Below are 20,261 nucleotides of genomic sequence, written 5' to 3'. Positions count from 1 at the left end.
TACCAAAATATTGTAACAGAGGCTCAAGAACTAGAAATTTCTGAAAGAAAGCCTATGGATACGTTTCAACTTTTACACCAGAAAGCATTCTCTTATGACAGCTTCAAGATGTACTCGGAAATTGCTTTTACTGAAACTCATTACTCTTTTAAGACTGTATAGCAGTTATTACTTTCTGACATTTCCTTGTTTATTGCTTGTTTCTTTGTGCATTGCAGGCTCCATAAAAGCTGACTTTGTGCCTGGAACATTGGAAGTGACCCGTCAGTGCTTACTGAATGAATAGGCGAATGAACAAAACCTCCTGCAATACAGCTTTCTTACCATGCCTCAAGAGACTCTTCAGTCCATCCTACTGTAGTTGCTGTTGATTGGGTTCTCCCTGAGTACTGACCCTAGGCCCAGATTCAGAGATTTCTCCAAAGAAAGAGCTTCTTTCAAAGACATCATTCCTATTGTCAACCCTGTTGGCATAGACACAAAATGTAAACGTTGGACAAAGGCAATACTTGCTGTGACAAAGGCGATATTTGCTGTAACAAAACACAAATGTCTGTCCATCAGTGGGGAACGAGAATGCTGGGATTTGAAGAGGCCAAAAAAATAATACTGCTCTCTTTCTCTTTTGAGAAAGAGAGGGGATTTTTTTTTTTTGAAAAGCCATAAGCTTAGGACAGATGAAATTCAAAATCCACACTAAACTTCACTGGAGAATGTAAGCAAAATATGAGGCCACAGGTGAGCTTTCTATTTCCTTCCTCCACTCTACAAGATGGCCACTGATATTTGGCTGTGTCCCCAAATCTCATCTTGAATTGTAGTTCCTATAATCCCCATGTGTCATGGGAGGGATCCAGTGGGAGGTAATTGAATCATGGGAGCAGTTACTCCCTTGCTGTTCTGTGATAGTGAATGAGATCTCATGAGATCTGATGGTTTTATAAGGGGCTTTTTCCCCTTTGCTTGGCACTTCTCCGTCCTGCCATCATGTGAAGAGGGATGTGTTTGCTTCCCCTTCTGCCATGATTGTAAGTTTCCTGAGGCCTCCCCAACCATGTGGAACTGTGAGTCAATTAAACCTCTTTCTTTCATAAGTTACCCAGTCTCAGGCAGTTCTTTATAGCAGCGTGAGAACAGACTAATACGCCCACCCAGGATTCAGTCTCCCACCTGCAGAAGCAGCGGTCCCCCAGTCGCTGTACTCCTGGCATCTTTGAGGGCCAGCCACTGGGACTGAAAGCTCAAAGAGGGCAGGGCCGCTTATGCCTAGTTTCTTCTCCTAGTTTCAACAGTAAGATATATCATCCCCACCTAGGGGAGAGAATGAAGTCTGGAATCACTAATAGTGTTATATCCTGGGAATGTAAATTCCCTCATGCAACATGAGGGGGAAGAATAAGATTTCCACCAGATAAATAAATAAATAGTTTGTGGTGCACCCAATGTTATGTTATATATCTATTTACAAGAATACAGTCAGATAAGATCTACATATACCAACACAAGAAATGTTTCAAAGGATTTTAAAAGTGGTAGAAAAATTGCAACACTATTTGTGACTTTTTTTTTTTTTTGACACGGTCTTGCTCTGTCACCCAGGCTGGAGTAGAGTAGCATGATCATGGCTCACTGTAGCCTTGACCGCCTATGCCCAAGGTGTCCCCCTGCCTCAGCCTCCTAAGTAGCTAGGACCACAGGCACATACCATTACACTCAGCTAAGTTTAAATTTTTTGTAGACATGGGGTTTCACCCTGTTGTGCAGGCTGGTCTAGAACTCCTGGACTCAAGAGACTCCCTGCCGTGGCCTCTCAAAGCACTGGGATTACAGGCATGATCATGGCCCTGCTTATGCAGGTGCAAGACCTCTGCTTACGCAGGTAGGAGCCCTCCATGTCCCCAGCCTGACCTTCTTCTTGTAAAAGTAAATGAATAATTCTAATATATGTTAGCATATGTATAAATATGAAAAAGGAAGACTATGCATTGAACTTAATGATGGTTATCTTTAGCAGGTAGGATCACAGCAAATGTTTATTATAGTTTTGATGATGTCTGAATTTTGTATTAATGGAAAACCATTTCTTCTATAATAAGGAAAAATAATAAACAGTAGAAAAAAGGGAATTAAATTAGAAAGCAGATGACATTTCTTTTCCTCCTAAGATTGTGCTGAAGAACAAGAGGAAGAGAGAAACCAAATGGGTGTCTGTAGGATTGGAGTATGCAAATGGCCTTGTCCCCAGGTGCCACCACATATGGTGGGGATAGGAGAGTGCTGGCCACCTGTTGCCTCTCATGGCCTCTCTGCAGTTTTCTCCTTGAAGCCTCAGGAGCCTCCCACTCCCAGTCTCCATCCCTCCTAGTGTACTGTCACAGGAAACCACAGTGTTGGGTCTGGACTTTACAGCCAGCCCATGAGGGCACCAAAGAAAGAGCATGGGCTCTGACAGTAGATGGGCCTAGGCTCAAATGCTAATCCTGCCATGTCCTCAATGTTTGAATCTGGGCAAATCACTTGACTGCTGAGAGTTGGTTTTCACATCTCCAAAATGGATTAAATAATTCTCTCATAACAGGTGGTGGATGTAAAGCCCTTAGCTAGCCTCCCTTCCCCTGATTTATGATTTCCAAACTCTCTGCTTGAGACAGGGTGTCATGGGACACAAGAGGGATACAGCGTAAGGAACTGTGTGACATTTAACTTCCTAGAATCACATACACTGGGGACTGGTCACTAGAGAAGAGAAACCAGACCCCAAAGACGCCCTTGGTGTGGGAGCAGAGATCTGTGTCCAGAAACTGCAGGAAAACCACAAAACTAGGAAGCACGTTCATTTCTCCACCCTCTCATCAAGACAATCAGCCTGGTGCTTCGGGCTCTTCTAAGAGTTTGTTTTCGCTCTGCTGAATGTCTCCTTGTTTGCACTTTGTAATATGCTTTAACATCTTTCTTTATGTATCCAAAGAAATAATCAATCAGCTTTAACTTTCAAAATTCTTGATTTTTCACTGTGGTGGCAAAAAAAGGAAGCCTCTGTGACCCCACCAATAACTCATTTGGGATGTCTTTGAAATATTTAACTGTGTTCCTTTAAAAAAAAAAAAATAGTAAAGAGCCAGGCATGGTGGCTCACACCTGTAATCTCAGCACTTTGGGAGGCCAAGGCAGGCAGATCATGAGATCAAGAGATCAAGACCATCCTGGCCAACATGGTGAAACCCCATCTTTACTAAAAATACAAAAATTAGCTGGGTGTGATGGTGCGCACCTGTAATCCCAGCTACTTGGGAGGCTGAGGCAGGAGAATCGCTTGAACCCAGGAGGTGGAGGTTGTAGTGAGCCAAGGTTGTGCCACTGCACTCTGCCGGGCGACAAACCAAGACTCTATCTCAAAAAAGCAAAAAAGTAACCATGGCAATACACCAGGGAAGAACTTCATAGGATACTGCGTTTTATTTCACATTCCCCAACTCAAGCCTTGTCTCCCAGCATTCCTAAGACTAGTGGAGGCATGGAAGAGGCACAGTCTGCACAAGCTCAGGCTAACAGCTCTCTTACTATAGATGGTTTTCTGACTAAACATTAAGATGACCCCAAGTAAGCATGGATTCTGTAAATGTGTCACTGAAAAGCTGAATCCTGCTATCAAAGACAAGAAAAGAGCTTCAAGAACAGAAGCTGGAAACAGTCCAGCCACACAAAAGCTGGAAAGATTCAGAAACAAGGCAAGAGTGAGGAGCAAATGATCAGGCTCTGAGAGGGACTAAGCCAAGGTGATTCTGGCACAAGAAGAGGTGACTATAACAGAGGTTTCAGAATACAGCCTCACATATATAAGCAATTGTTTTACAATTAAGAGGTTTCTGTGGTTTAGTGTTAAAAGGATGATCTTTTCAATAAACAGTGCTGGAACCATTGAATACCTATATTTTAAAAATAAGTCTCAATCCATAACTTATATCACATACAAACATCAATCTTAAGTAGGTTATAGGCCTAAACTTATAAGCTAAAACCATTCTTTCAACAATAGAAGAAAACATAAGAGAAAAATCTTTGCAACTTCGAGTTAGTTGAATAGTTTTTAGAGAGGACACCAGTCAGTATCTTTAACCTTAAAAACTTATTAAATTGGCTGGGCACGGTGGCTCACGCCTATAATCCCAGCACTTTGGGAGGCCGAGGTGGGTGGATCACCTGAGATCAGGAGTTTGAGACCAGCCTGACCAACATGGAGAAACCTCGGCTCTACTAAAAATATAAAATTAGCCAGGCATAGTGGCGCATGCCTGTAATCCCAGCTACTTGGGAGGCTGAGGCAGGAGAATCGCTTGAACCCAGAAGGCAGCAGTTGCAGTGAGCCAAGATCGTGCCATTGTACTCCAGCCTGGGCAACAAGAGTGAAACTCCGTCTCAAAAAAAAAAAAAAACAAACAAAAAAACAACTTCTTAAATTGAGCATCAGAAGTAAAACCTTTTTTCCTCCAGAATACACAAGAGGCAACATCGCCAAGATAACAGAGTAGAAAATACCAGCCTTTATCTACCACACACAAAAAAACAAATATAAACAGCTATGCACAAAACAAAATAGTCCAGAGGGAGCTCAATGGTTCATTAAAGAATCTGCAGGAATACAGTAGAGCATAAAAATCCGGGGAATATCCACATAAAAAGTATCGCTGGTGAGACTGGCATAGCTAAGATGCCAGGAGATGACTAGTAGCTAAAAAGAAGAAAGTCAAAGACTATCGGTATCAGTTACATGATGTGAACCACCAGCATTCCCAGGGGCCTGCTCCACAAAGGACGCTGGCATCTCTTGCTACTGAGCTAACCAACAGCCCTTCTCACCAGAGAACCCCAGAGACAGAGAGATGCCTGAACACCCCGTCCCCACCCATGAATTTGATAGACTGTTGAGCCAATTCAAGAAAGGAGCCACTACCTCTCCCAAGCCCACGTGTTCTTTGATCCTGGAGCTACACTGCACTGCGAGTGCCCGCACTCCAATGATGGCATCTTAGTCCATTTGTGTTGCTCTAAAGGAATATCTGAGTCTGGTAATTTATAAGGAAAAGAGGTTTATTTGGCTTATAGTCCTGCAGGCTGTACAAGAAGCATGGTGCTGGTCTGCTCAGCTTCCTATGAGGGTCTCATGCTGCTTCCACTCATGATGGAAGGTGAAAGGCAACTAGCATGCAGAGATCATATGGTGACAGCAGAAACAAGAGAGAGAGAGAAGGTGCCAGGCTCTTTTGGACAACAAGCTCTTGGGGAAACTAATAGAGAACTCATTCACTACCACAAGGATAGCACCAAGCCATTCATGAGGGATCCTCATGACCCAAACACCTCCCAATAGGCCCCACTTCCAACATTAGGGATCAAATTTCAACATGAGGTTTGGAGGATCAAATATTCAAACTATAGCACCTGGACTCTGTGGCTGTACTGGGCCTGACACTGGAGTCATCACCAAAGTGAGCTAGTTCACACGCCAGGCCTAAGAGCCAAACCTTCACTGTCTATGCTTGCTCTCTGGACACCAGCTCAGCTACCATAGAGAGCTAGGCCCCGCCTGGACCCCAGAGCCACTCTAACTCTGCACACAGCTGTGTTCCCATTGTCAGCTCCCCAGCTAATCCACAAACATCTGCAACTTGCATATCTTCACCAACTCAGCAACAGGGGTGCCTTCACCCTGGGCACCAGTGGCATTACCACCCTGGATCCCAGAACTGCAGTCCCTCTACACATGCCTGTGCCTCAGGCCTCAGCACTGTGGTTGCTCCACAGGTGCCACGCATCAGACACCAGTGCCACCACCACCAGGAGTGGGCCTACAAGCCAGACCCAGTGCCAAGAGGAATCCCCTCAGCACCAACATCTCCAGAGAGGAAAAAAGAGATCAGGAGGACTTAGCAGCCATTGCCACTGAAGATCCTAACAATCCTTACTGCCACTATAGACATCCACAATATTGGCCACTGAGGATCTCTGCAATCTTTGTTAACACTGACCTCGGCTTACAGTGCCACACAGAGACTACACAGCTGCACTGTCACTGGTATCAGAATCCCTGAACACCACCAAGCAAGCACTTTCATACTCCCCTACAGGGGAAGGTCTTTCCACAGCAAAACTAGCCTGTAAAGTCTGGAAGAGGTGACTGCTCCATCAAATGCACAGATATGTACAAAGACAACAAGAAACATGAAAAACAATGGAGACATAATACCACCAAAAGAAGACAATGATTTCCTAGTAACCAACCCCAAAGAAATGTAGATATACAAACTGCCTGACAAAGAATTCAAAATAATAGTTTCAAGGAAGCTCAGCATATTTCAAGAAAATACAGAGAAACAATTCAATGAAATAAAAAAATAATCAACTACCAAGTGAGAAATTTAACAGTGAGATTGAAATTATTTTTTAAAAATCAAGCAGAAATTCTGTAGTCCCAGCTACTCAGGAGGCTGAGGCAGGAAGATCACTTGAACCCAGGACATCAAGGCAGTGAGCCAAGGTCATGCCACTGCACTCCAGCCTGGGTGACAGAGCAAGACTCTGCATCAAAAAATGTATCTCTTGAGACAAATGAAAATGGAAACGCAACATACCAAAACTCACAGGATGCAGTAAAAGCAGTTCTATCAGAGAAGTTTATGGCAATAAATAGCTACATCGAAAATGAAGAAACATCCCCCCAAAAACAATCTAATTCTACATCTCAAGGAGCAAAAGAAGGACAAATGAAGCCCAAAGTTAGGAGAAGAAAGGAAATAATAAAGATTAGAACAGAAATAAATGAAATAGAAACAAGAAAAACTGTAGAAAAGATCAATAAAACTAAGAGCTGTTTTTTTGAAAAGATAAGCAAAATTGACAAGCCTGTAGCCAAACTAAGAAAAACTTTTGTTCTCCAAAGACACCAAGAAGAAAATAAAAAGACGAGCCCTAGACTGGAAGAAAATATTTATTATAAATATATCTGGAAAAGGTCTTATATCTAGAATACATAAAGAATTATAAATCAAAAATTAAAAAAAAACTCAATTTTGTAATGGGCAAGACTTGAGACACTTCAAAAAAGATATACAAATGGCCAATATGCACAGAAAAAGATGCTTAATATTGTCAGTCATCATGTAAAATACACATTAAAATCACAATGAAATATCATGACATACTCAGCAGCATTAGTAAAAGTTTAAAAGATCGACAATAACAATTGCTGGCAAAAATGTTGGGCAATGCGAATTCTCACACAGTGCTGGTGGGAATGTACAATGATTCAACCACTCTGGAAAAGAGTTTGGCGGTTTATTATAAAGTTAAACATACCCTTACCCATGGACTTGCAATTCCACTCCTAGGTATTTATTTACCCAAAAGAATGGAAAAACATATGTCTACACAATGACTTGTATATGACTGCTTATTAGTGGCTTTATTCCTCATAGCTCAGAACTGAAACAACCCAAAGGTCCATCAACAGGTGGATAAATGGATAAACACATTGTGGTATATTCATGAACCAGGGAATATACTCATCATCATTAAAAATGAATGAACTGCTGATGAAGCAGCAGCGTTGATGACCTCACAGATATTATGTTGAGCAAAAGAAGCCCAACAGAAAAGAACACACACTGTAAAATTTCATTTTTATGATGCTCTAGAGTAGACAAAATGAATCTATGGTGAAAAAAATAAGAAAAAAATGGCAGCCTCAGATGGGGATAAGATAGGAATTAACCACAAAGTGACTGCAAAGAGGCAGGAGGGACTTTGGGGATGATGGAAGGGTGGCAGTGCATAGGAATATGCCTTGGTCAAAACTAATCGAACCGCACAGTTACAAAGGGTGCCTTTATTAAATATAAATTCTCTCTCAATAAACTGATTTCATTTTTTAAAAATGTCAGATAACATCATGCCTCAAAACCCTGCCATGATCTTCCTTTCATGCTGCATGAAAACCAAAGTTCTTGCTCTGGCCTATAAGGTCTTTCATGATCTACACCTTCCCCCATTACCTTCTGAACTCATCTCCCACCATAAGTATCACCATTCACCCTACTTCAGCCACTGTGGCCTCCTCCCCAACAGCCAGCACACTGCCACCTCAGAGCCTTTGTACTAGCTGTTCCTTCCTCCTGGAATGCTTTCCCTCAGACAGCCACATATTTCACCTTCTCTTAGTCTTCGCTCCAGTTCCATCTTCTCAGTAAGACTCGTCTTGACAGTCCTATTTAAAATTTCACTCTCTTTCTGTATTCTGGACATCTTTTATTCATTCTCATTAACGTGCTGATCCTTTCCTAAATGCTGGTGGGATTATAAATTTTATAGCCATTGAAGAGAGAGCCTCGTGTACTGAAATAGAAGATGGGCTTGACCTACAATTAAAGAGTTATACTCTTTTGTTTCTATCCTACAGAAGCATTTATACATGTGCACAAGGATGCATATATTAGGATGTTCACTGCAGCAGGGTCTAAAATAGTAAAAGCTTGGAAATAATTTAAAATCCCATCAATAGGAAGATGCTTAAATATATTTTATAAAGAACTGTTCAGCATTTAAGCAGAATTAGGTATATACACTAACATGGGTGAATCTCCAGGATATATTGTCAAGTGGAGAAATTAAATTTTTTATTAAAAAAAAATCAAAGAAGCGTAAAATGTGACTGAAGAGTAGCAGTAGCGATCTTTTTGGTAATGGAACAGTTCTCTCTCACAATTGTGATGCTGATTAGAAAATCTACATATGATACAATTACAAAAAAAAATACACACAGCAAGTGTATATAACCTGGTGAAATCTGAACAAATTCTGTGGATTTTACCAATGTTGATGTCCCAGTTTTGATAATGTACTATAGGTATATAAGATATTACCACTGGCAGAGGCTAAATGAAGTGGGTACAGAGTCTCCTGTACCATTATTTTTGGAACTTTTTGTGAATCTATAATTATTTCAAAATAAAAAGTTTAAAAAGAAGAAATGAAAAATAAATGTTGTTGTACTCTGAAGATTCAAATCGATGACATCAGTTCTTTCTAAATTGTCTAGAGTCCATGCAATCTCAAAACTTTTAAAAAGTAACTTGACAAATAGGTTTTAAATTTTATATGAAAATACAAGGAACCAAGTATCATGAAAACACCTGAAGAACAACAAAGGTAGAGAATTTGTTCTACCACACAAAGATGTATTATAAAAGTATGGTAATAAGGAATATGGTATTGCCACAAGAATAAGCAAATTGATCAATGGAACAGAATATAGTCTAGAGGTGGAGGTGGGGAACAATTAATGTAAGGATACTTGATTAACGGCTAAGCTGGCACTGTAAAATAGAAGGAAAAGATGGACTCTTCAATAAAAGGTGCTGGGAAATTTGGGTACTTGTATATAAAATTTGTATAAAAAATAAAATTATATTCCTACTTCACACCAAACACAAAGATCAACTTGCCCATCATAAAACTGCTTCAATGAGCAATTATGAACACACCTAGAGGAAATGAAAAATAGTATCAGCAAAATAAATAAACAAAATATATAAAGAAAAACCAAATGGCAATTTAGAACAGAAAAACACAATAACCAGGCTAGGCACAGTGGCTCCCGCCTGCAATCCCAGCACTTTAGGAGGCAGAGGTGGACAGATCACCTGAGGTCAGGAGTTTGAGACCAGCCTGGCCAATATGGGGAAACCCTGTCTCTATTAAAAATGCGAAACTTAGCCTGCAGGCATGGAGGCGCATGCCTGTAATACCAGCTACTTGGGATGCTGAAGCAGGAGAATAGCTTGAACTCGAGAGGTGGAGGTTGCAGTGAGCTGAGACTGCCACTGTACTCTAGCCTGGGCAACAGAGCAAGACTCTGTCTCAAAAACAAAAAAAAAAAGAAAGAGAAAAAAAAAATAACCAAAATTTGAAAACTCAATGGATATAGGCTCAATACCAAAATGGAGAGGACAGTGGAAAGAATCAACAAATTTGAAGACACAGGGTCCTACCAAATGTTTAAAGAATCATTAACACTAATTCTACAGGACCAACTCAAATTATGAGGTCAGTTTCACTATTATCAAAACTTGACCAAGAAAATACAAAGAGGAAAGGAAGGAGGGAGGGAGGGAGGAAGATCTGTCACGAATACAGATGCAAAATTTTAAACAAAATATTAGCAAATACAGTTTAGTAATATGTAAAAATAAGTATGTGCCATGACCAGGTAGGATTTTTTCCAAGTATACAATGATGGTTCAATAGTTGAAAATCAACCAATGCAATCAACCATATTAACGGACTGTTCCGAGAGACTCCAGCTAAACTGGGATTCCAGTACCAGAGCAGCTAGAGACCCTGCACTAATGAGAAATGGAGAGGAGCCTGACATGGGTATTTACTGTGTGTCTTTCACAGAATACTTCTTTTACCTGGCAGATAACCCAATATCTAGCTATTTGACCTATGACCAGGGTGTCCCTCACATGGGAAACTTGTTTATATTAGCAGGGGTCCTTGTGGCTCATATCTGACCTGTGTTCTGTTTATGCCTGCTTGACGACTGCTCTGGCACTGGGAACCCAACCCTGTTTTCTCTAGCATCCCAGAGAGAACCTGGCCCAGGGGAGCCCCTGGTTCTTCAGAGTAAGATGCAAATTTAGTGCACTACCACAACAGGAAATATCTTCAGATATGTATTAAAGATTCTGGGCAGGGAGGGTGCAATGAGTAAGGAGGGCAATCCTACATTCCCAGGGAAGGCACTCCTACATTCCTGCATCACACAAGCACACAAGGCAAAGCAGAAATGAAGAGTTGGTCAGAGAGAGAAACAAAGAGAGAGAATGGCAACTAGCAGTAAATACAATGAAACGGGGTATATGGGTCACTTTAAGTTCATAGACAAATTCCCAAATGGTCCTTTTAAAGGAAGTAGTGGGAAAACCAGGGAGCCCAATCTGCTAGATGAGAGAGATGCCTCCAAGTTCTTATTTGCAGCCACGGGCTTCAGCCATCTGGATGTGGCATAGGCCAGCAACTTTTACTGTGTTGTTCCCATTACACAGATTAAAGAAGAAAAGTTGAATAATCATATCAATCAATGCCAAAAAGTATCTGACAAACTTTAACACTCATCCATGCTAAAAACTCTCAAGAAGCTAGAAATACAAGGAAAGTTCCCTGACTTGATAAAGTTCATATACAAAGACACTACAAATAACATCATACTTAATAGCACAAAACTGAATGAATTCTCCCTAAGGTCAAGAACAAGCGAAAAATGTCCACTTTCACCACCATTATTCAGCATCGTACTGGAAGTCGTAGTCAGCACAATAAGCCAGAAAAAGAAATAAAAACAATACATATTGGACAGAAAGAAATTAAACTATCCCTGCTTGCAGATAATATAACGATCTATACAGAAAATTCCAAGTAATCTATTAAAAAAAAACCCTCCTAGAACCAATAAGTAAGTTCAGCAAGGATGCAGTTACAAGAGTTATATACAAAAATCAACTGTAGAAAACAGCCAAGATGGCTGACTAGACACAGCCAGGAAGAGCATTTCCCACTGAGAGACCAGACCATCAAGAAAACGGACACACTCTGAGCAGATCTTCAGAGAGAAGGCATTGAGAGTGGACAAAGGGATAGCACAGACACTGGGCTGAAGGCAAAGGAGGCTGGGAGCCCTGCATGGGGTTTCCAAGCACCAGGACTCACTGCTGGCACCCAGAAGCTCCTGAGGAAAGGGTGGGTTAAATAGGTGAGGATTGGCCCACTCTCACCACAGACCTCCAGAATCCTAGCTGCAGAAGACTCCATGACCTCCACAGACATTTGAGCTGACAGGGAGAGCTGCTTGGAGAGGACGCAGGGACAGGACTCCAGCCTGTGTGGAGCCCAGAGGGTTTGGCACAGGAATGGTTGCAGTGCAGCACAACCAGAAACACCCATCCTCCAAGGCTTGCCATGCTCTTCTAGGTGGCTTTGGCCTTTGTTGACTGTCAGACTTGGACAGAGAAGAGCATTCTTGCCCACGGGATGGCGACAGTCTGGTCTGAGCACCTCCTTGTCTGCTGGCCTCTCCCGGAGTCCCTGCCTGGCCACTCCTGCTTGCGGCACAACCTTGGATGCCCAACCAAGGTATTTCCTGGCAGCTGCTGCCATAGCTTCTTCTCCAGCAGATCCCACCTAACCACAGGAGAATTACGGAGAAGGGGCAGGTCACCTACCAAGGGAACCCCATCAGGCTAACAGCAGACCTTTCAGCAGAAATCCTACAAGCCAGAAGAAATTGGGGGCCTATCATTAGCTTTTTTTTTTCTTTTTTTTTTTTTTTTGAGACGGAGTCTTGCTCTGTCGCCAGGCTGGAGTGCAGTGCAGTGGCACCATCTCGGCTCACTGCAACCTCCGACTCCCTGGTTCAAGTGATTCTCCTGCCTCAGCCTCCTGAGTAGCTGGGATTATAGGCACACGCCACCACGCCCAGCTAATTTTTGTATTTTTAGTAGAGACGGAGTTTCACCATGTTGGCCAGGATGGTCTCGATCTCCTGACCTCATAATCCACCCGTCTCGGCCTCCCAAAGTGCTGGGATTACAGGTGTGAGCCACCACGCCCAGCCTATAATTAGCATTCTTAAAGAAAAATTCCAACCAAGAATTTCATATCCAGCCAAACTAAGCTTCATAACTGAAGGAGAAATAAAATCCTTTTCAGACAAGCAAATGCCAAGGGAATTCATTACCATCAGACCTGTCTTACAGGTCCTTTAGGGACTGCTATATATGGAAACAAAAGGCCATTACCAGACACTACAAAAACATACTTAAGTACATAAACCATTGACACTATAAAGCAAATACACAATCAAGTCTGCATAACAACCAGCTAACAACATGACAGGACCAAATCCACACATATCAATATTAACCTTGAACATAAACAGGCTAAATGCCCCACTTAAAAGGCACACAGTGGCAAGTTGGATAAAGAAGCAAGCCCCAACTGTATGCCGTTGTCAAGAGGCCCATTTTACATGCAATGACACCCATAGGCTCAAAAGTTAAAAAATGGAGAAAAATCTACAAAGCAAGCAGAAAACAAAAAAGAGTAGGGGTTTCTATTCCTATTTCAGACAATACAGACTTCAAACAAACAATGATCAAAAGAGACAAAAAGGGCATTACATATGACAAAGGATTCAATTCAACAAGAAGACTTAACTATCCTAAATATATATGTACCCAATAATGTACCACCCAGACTCATAAAACAAGTTCTTAGAGACCTACAACAAGACTCAGATAACCACATAATAATAGTGGGAAACTTCAACATCCCACTGACAGTAATAGACCATCGAGGCAGAAAACTAACAAAGGTATTTGGGACCTAAACTCAACACTTGACCAAATGGACCTAGTAGATATCTACAGAACACCCCACCCAACAACAAATATATGTTCTTATCTGCATATGGCACATACTCTAAAACTGACCACACACTCAGCCATAAAACAACTCTCAACAAATTCAAAAAAAACCAAAATCATACCAACCAGACTCTCAGACCACAGCAAAATAAAAATAGAAATCATGGCCAGGCGCAGTGGCTCATGCCTGTAATCCCAGCACATTGTGGGGCCAAGGCAGGCAGATCCCTTGAGGCCAGGAGTTCAAGACCAGCCTGGCCAACATGCTGAAACCCCGTCTCTACTAAAAATACAAAAATTAGCCAGGCATGGTGGTGCACGCCTGTAATCTCAGCTACTCAGGAGGCTGAGGCAGGACAACTGCTTGAACCCAGGAGACAGAGGTTACAGTGAGCCAAGATCATGCCACTGCACTCCAGCCTGGGCAACAGAGTGAGACTGTGTCTCAGGAAAAAAAAAAAAAAATAGAAATCAATACTAAGATGATCTCTCAAAACTATATAATTTCATGGAAATTAAACAATCTGCTCCTGAATGACTTTTGGGTAAATAATGAAATGAAGACAGAAATCAAGAAATTCTTTGAAACTAATGAAAACAAACATACGATATATCAGAATCTTTGGGACACAGAGGAAAGTTTATAGTGTTAACTGCCTATATCAAAAAGTTAGAAAGGTCTCAAATTAACAACCTAACATCACAGCTAAAGGAACTAGAAAAACCAGAGCAAATCACCCCCAAAGCTAGCAGAAGGAAAAAAATAACCAAAATCAGAGCTAAACTGAATGAAACTGAGATGCAAAAAACCATTCAAAAGATGAACAAAATCAAAAGTTTGTTTTTTGAAAGAATAAATAAGATTGATAGCCCGCTACCTAGACTAATAAAAAAAAGAGAGAAGATCCAAAAAAAATCAGAAACAAAAAAACATTACCACTGACCACACAGAAATACAAAAACCCTCAGAGATTATTACAAACACCTCTATACACACAAACTCAAAAACCTAGAAGAAATGGATAAATTCCTAGAAACATACAACCTCCCAAGATTGAACTAGGAAGAAACTGAAACTCTGAATAGACCAATAATGAGTTCTAAAATTGAATCAGTAATACAAAGTCTACAAACCAGAAAAAGCCCTGGACCTAATGGATTCACAGCTAAATTCTACCAGATGTATAAAGAAGAGCTGGTACCAATCCCACTGAAACTATTGCCAGGAATTGAGGAGGAAAGACTCCTCCCTAACTTGTTCTATGAAGTTAGCATCATTCTGATACCAAAACCTGGCAAAGATACAACAACAACAACAAAAAAGAAACTCCAGGCCAATATCCCTGATGAACATAGATGCAAAAATCCTCTGCAAAATACTAGCGAATCGAATCCAGCAGCGCATTGAAAAGCTAATCTGCCACAATCAAATAGGCTTTATTCCTGGGATGCAAAGTTGATTCAACACACACAAATATATTATATACATTGGTTTTCATATATTTAACCATCTTTGAATTTCAGGAATAAATCTCACTTGGTAATAGTGTATAAACCTTTTAATATGCTGCCATATATGGTTTGCTAGTATATATTTGAGGACTTAAACATCAATATTCATAAAGAATACTTGTCTGCAAAAGAAATTAATTGTATTTCTACATACTAGCAATGACCACATGGAAACCAAAATTAGAAATACAATACCATTTACAATTCCACAAAAAAAGGAGGTACATGTGAACTAACAAAATACAGCATTGCTTTTATAAAACATAGGCATTAAATTGTATGCTAAAAACTATAAAACACTAATAAAAGAAATCAAAGTAAATATAAATTGAGAGACACACCATGTTCACAGAATGAAAGACTCAATATAGTAAAGATGTCAACTCTTCTCAGATGGATATACAGGTTTAATACAATTCCTATAAATATCCCAGAAATATTTTTTGTAAGTTATTCCAAAATTTATATGGAAAGTCAAAGAAGTAGAATGGCTAAAATAACTGTGAAAAACAAGAATAAATTGAAGGAAAGTACTCTACTCCATTTAAGACATTATACAGATAAAGTAATCCAGATGTGTGTTACTGGCAGAGAGATAGACACATAGATCAATGAAAGAGAATACAGAACCCACTAACAACTAACTTTTGAGGATACAAATGCAATTTAGTGATGAAAGGATAGTCTTTTCATCAAATAATGTGGGGGCAATTGGATCTCCATATGCAAAAAGATAACCTCAACCAAAACCTCACAGCTTATACAAAAGTTAACTCAAAACTGATAATAAATTAAATATTAAATATAAAACTATATACCTTTTAGAAAAAAAGAATGGGAAAAAATCTGCAGTACTTAGGACTCGGGGAAGAATTCTTAGACATGGCACCAAAAGCATGATCCATAAAAGAAAAAAATTGATAAACTGGATGCCATCAAAAATAATAACTTTTTCTCTGTGAAAGACACTGTTCAGATAATAAAGAGACAAACTGAAAACTAAAAGAAGTTATTTGCAAACCACATATCTGATGAAAGACTCATGCTTAAAATAGTTAAAGCATTCTCAAAATTCAACAGTAAAGAAGGCACCCAATTAGAAAATGGACAAATTACATGAAGAGATATTTTACTGGAGAGCACATGGATGCAAAAAGCATATTAAGAGATGTTCAATATCACTATTCATTGGAGAATTAAAAATAAATACCATTATGAGATATCACCATGTATCTATTAATACAGCAAAATAAAAAGAAATAGTAATAACATCAAATGGTGACAAAGATGCAGAGAGACTGGATTTCTCATACATTGCTGGTGGGAATGCAAAATGGTAGAGCAACTCTAGAAAACAATTCAGCAGTTTCTTCAAAAACTATACAGTTGACCCTTATTATCCTTAAGGGATTGGTTTCAGGTCCCCCTGCAGATATCAAAATCCATGGATGCTCAAGCCCCTTATATAAAATGGCGCATCTTATCTGATCTTAGAATCAGGGTTGGGCCTGGTTAGAATAGAAAATAAAATGGTGGAGTATTTGCATATAACCTACATATATCCTCTCATACTTTAAATCATCTCTAGATTATTTATAATACCTAATACAATGCAAATGCTATTTCAATAGTTGCCATACTGTATTTTCTAAAATTTATATTATTTCCTATTGTTGTATTGTTATTTTTATGTTTTTTCCCAAAATATTTTTGATCCATGGTTGGCTGAATTCATTGATGTAGAACCCACGGATATGGAGGGCCAACTGTATGTACATTTACCATATGACCCAGCAATCACATTCCCAGGCATTTATCCCAAAGAAATGAAAACTTAAATTCACACAAAAACCTGTGCATGATTTCCATGATTGTTCATAAAAACTTTATTTGTACTAGTGAAAACCTAGAAAAAAACAAAAATGTCCTTCAATAGGTGAATAGTTAAACAAACTTTAGTACATCATACCTTGGAATACTTCTCAGCAATAAAAAGTAAATGAACTTTTGTTCATTTACAATTTAAATGGGGTTTCAGGGCATTATATTGAGTCTTTTTTAAAAGGCAGCCTCAAAAGGTCACATACTGTATGATTCCACTTATGTAAAATTCTGAAAATGACAAAAATCATAGGGTTGGAGAACAAATTAGTGGTTGTCAAGGCTAAAAGACGGTAGGGAGTGGAGTGGACGTGACACAGAAAAGTAGAATGAGGGAGGTCTTTGGTGAGGGGGATAGTTGTGCACCTTGATTGCAGTGGTGGTTAAAGGAAGCTACTCTTGTGACAAATGGCATAAAACTATATACACACATTGTAACAATGTCAATTTCCTGGCTTTGCTATTACACTGTAGTTAGATAAGATCTAACTATTGAACAAAACTGGTTGAGGGATACATCAGATCTCTATACACTATTTTTGCAACTTTCTGTGAATCTTTATTTCCAAAGAAAAAGTTTTACAAAAAGTACATTTTGGACTGGAATTCTAAATTTACCACCTAAATAATTTATTTCTTATTAGAAATGGGGGTCTTGCTCTGTTGCTCAGGCTGGAATACAGTAGTGTAATCACAGCTCACTGCAGACTTGACCTCCCAGGCTCAAGCAATCCTCCCACCTCAGCCTCCCATGTAGTCAGGACCACAGGTACACCACGAGGCCTGGCTACTTAAAAAAAATTTTTTTATAGAGATGTGGTCTCCCTATGTTGCCCAGGCTGGTCTTGAACCCCTGGCCTCAGGCAATCCTCCCACCTTGGTCTCCAAAGTGCTGGGATTATAGCCGTGAACCACTGTGCTCAGCCAAGAAAGAAAGGAGCAGGAGGAGAAGGAGGGGTTGAAGGAGGATAAGGAGGAGGAAGAGGAGGAGGAGGGGAAGGGGAAGAAGGGTAGGAGGAGGAGGAAGAACAACAACAACAACAAGAAAAAGGAGGAGGAGGAGAAAAGGGATGGAGATCGGGGAGGGATTACCACCAATAAAATCTTAATCTGAAAGGCAACAACGTCTCAGCATTAGAAAATCTATTAATATAATAAACAAGGTAGTTGTATTAATCACAACCTCCCAAAAGTAAAGAAAACTATATGATCCTTTTAATAGATGCCCCTAAAAATCTCTTGATAAAATTCAGTGCCTACTCCTAATAAGAATCTGTTATTACATATGCTAAGAATAAAAGATGTAACAGGGAGGTGTGGTGTAAGCTGCTGGGTGAGATGTTTTCCTGCCATGTGAGATCCTGAATTAACAGGGGTCTCTAATTCTTCATGGCCAGGTTTAAGGCCCAGGTCTTGACAGAAGATTCTCAGCATCAGTCTAGATTGGTCCAGCCAATACAATAATGTAAGAAAAATAATTAAAAGGTAAAGTACTAGAAAAAAATGTTTAAAGAGAACAGATAAATCTACCACCATTTGCATTTAAATGATGTTGGAATTCCTTCCCTCCTCATCAGCTTGGCCAACTACTAATACCATTTAGTGTTTGTAGGAGTGTGATGAAATGAGCACTCTCTCATACATTACCATTGGGAAAACAAGTTGGTACAATTTATAGCCATTTGAAAGTATCTTTTATAAATAAAAATACACACATACTTGGATCAGCAATGCCACTTTAGAAATGTACCAGATAGAAAAATATTCACAGATCTATAAGGAAAATACTGCATCATTAAAAAATATATAAATAGATTAAGACAACTTGAAGTTTCAACAATTAGAGAAAGGGTAAATAGAGTCTTACTATGGAAGACTATGTAGCTGTTAAAATAAAGCCTATCCATATAGTTGAACCAAACTGTTAAATAGGTTGCTCTGCTGAGGAAAAAAATGTATTTTACTGGGAGAAGGTGAAAAATGAAGGATGGGTTTTCACTTTTTTGGTTTATATATTTCTGAAGTGTTGGAATTGTCAGTGATTATATATTACTTTTGTAACAAAAAAAGTTTAAAGGGTACCACAGATAGAATTTTTAAAACTATCTAAAACCTTCAAATACCTGAAGGAGGTAAAAGTAAAGAACAATGTAGTCCATGCATAAAAAGAAATAACAAAGGAAATGAGGGAAAGGGGAAAAAAGCATTAAGCATAATAACAGAAGACACAGTCAGTATAAGAAATAAACTCCAACTCTGTGCTCTTTATAAGGTTGTAAATTAAACAATGTTCAAAGATATATTGACAAATACAAATAAGACAAAATTAAATATTTTGATATGTAAAGGGAGTCAATATACATTAAATTAAATAAAGGAAATTTTTATACCAATAAAGGGTATAATCCTCATAGCAGATGTGATAGATATGGAATGTTATAAACCAAATAACAATAAATCAAACTCTTAAATGCTTTTTCTAAATAAAAAAAGAATAAGTACATTATATCAGCAGAGGTAAATACAGGCTATGTGGATTTGAATATTAGCTCTGCCACCTAGTCACTATGGAAATGGAGCAAGTCGTTTAAACTTTGTCTTAATTTTTCTTATCTCCAAAATGTGGTGTATTAGTCCATTTTCAAGCTGCTGAAAAAACTGCACAATTTACAAAAGAAAGAGGTTTAATTGGACTTACAGTTCCATGTGGCTGCGGAAGCCTCACAATCATAGCAGAAGGCAAGGGGGAGCAAGTCACATCTTACATGGATGGCAGCAAGCAAAGAGAGAGCTTGTGCAGGGAAACTTCCATTTTTTCAAAACCATCAGATCTCGTGAGACTCATTCACTATGACAAGAACAGCGCAGGAATGACCCATCCCCATAATTCAATCAACTCCCACCAGGTTCCTCCCATGACATGTGGGAATTGTGGGAGCTACAATTCAAGATGAGATTTGGGTGGGGACACAGGCAACCCATATCATGTGGATACTAAAAGAACCTACCTTATGGAATTTTTATGAGGATTTAATTATGTAACAAACAGAGGCAGTACATAGAAATCTCTCAATTCTATGTATATGACATATCATCATATGTCAATATGAACTATTAGAGTTAAAAATTCAAAACATAATATCATTTACATTAGTACCAAAAAGCAATGAAACACATAGGTATAAATTTAACAAAATTTTTATAAGATCTTTGTGAGACAAATTACAAAACTGTGGTGAAAGAAACTGAAGAAGATCTAAATAAATGGAGAGAGAGTCTATGTTTATGGATAAGAAGACAATATTTTTAAGATGTCAGTTCTTCTCAACTTAATATATAGATTCAATGCAATCTTGATCAAAATCCAAGCCAGTTATTTTGTGTACATTG

The 20,261-nt window shown here is 39.3% G+C and overlaps 2 long non-coding RNA genes across 2 annotated transcripts in view; one reads left to right on the top strand and one right to left on the bottom strand.

The window, feature by feature from the left end:
• Window positions 1-461, bottom strand: part of LOC109027686 (uncharacterized) — a 71,187-nt gene extending 70,726 nt beyond the window's left edge. The window contains exon 1 of the long non-coding RNA XR_008681278.2: window positions 325-461. This is a non-coding gene — a long non-coding RNA (uncharacterized lncRNA). The remainder of the gene's footprint in view (window positions 1-324) is intronic.
• The window catches only part of LOC129534634 (uncharacterized), a 55,574-nt gene extending 53,448 nt beyond the window's left edge, over window positions 1-2,126 (top strand). The window contains exon 4 of the long non-coding RNA XR_008681279.2: window positions 219-2,126. This is a non-coding gene — a long non-coding RNA (uncharacterized lncRNA). The remainder of the gene's footprint in view (window positions 1-218) is intronic.
• Window positions 2,127-20,261: the final 18,135 nt, after the last annotated feature.

Source organism: Gorilla gorilla, chromosome 6 (assembly GCF_029281585.2).
Source record: "Gorilla gorilla gorilla isolate KB3781 chromosome 6, NHGRI_mGorGor1-v2.1_pri, whole genome shotgun sequence".
In the NCBI taxonomy this organism is placed as follows: Eukaryota; Metazoa; Chordata; class Mammalia; order Primates; family Hominidae; genus Gorilla; species Gorilla gorilla.
This window is presented reverse-complemented; position numbering and strand designations above follow the sequence as displayed.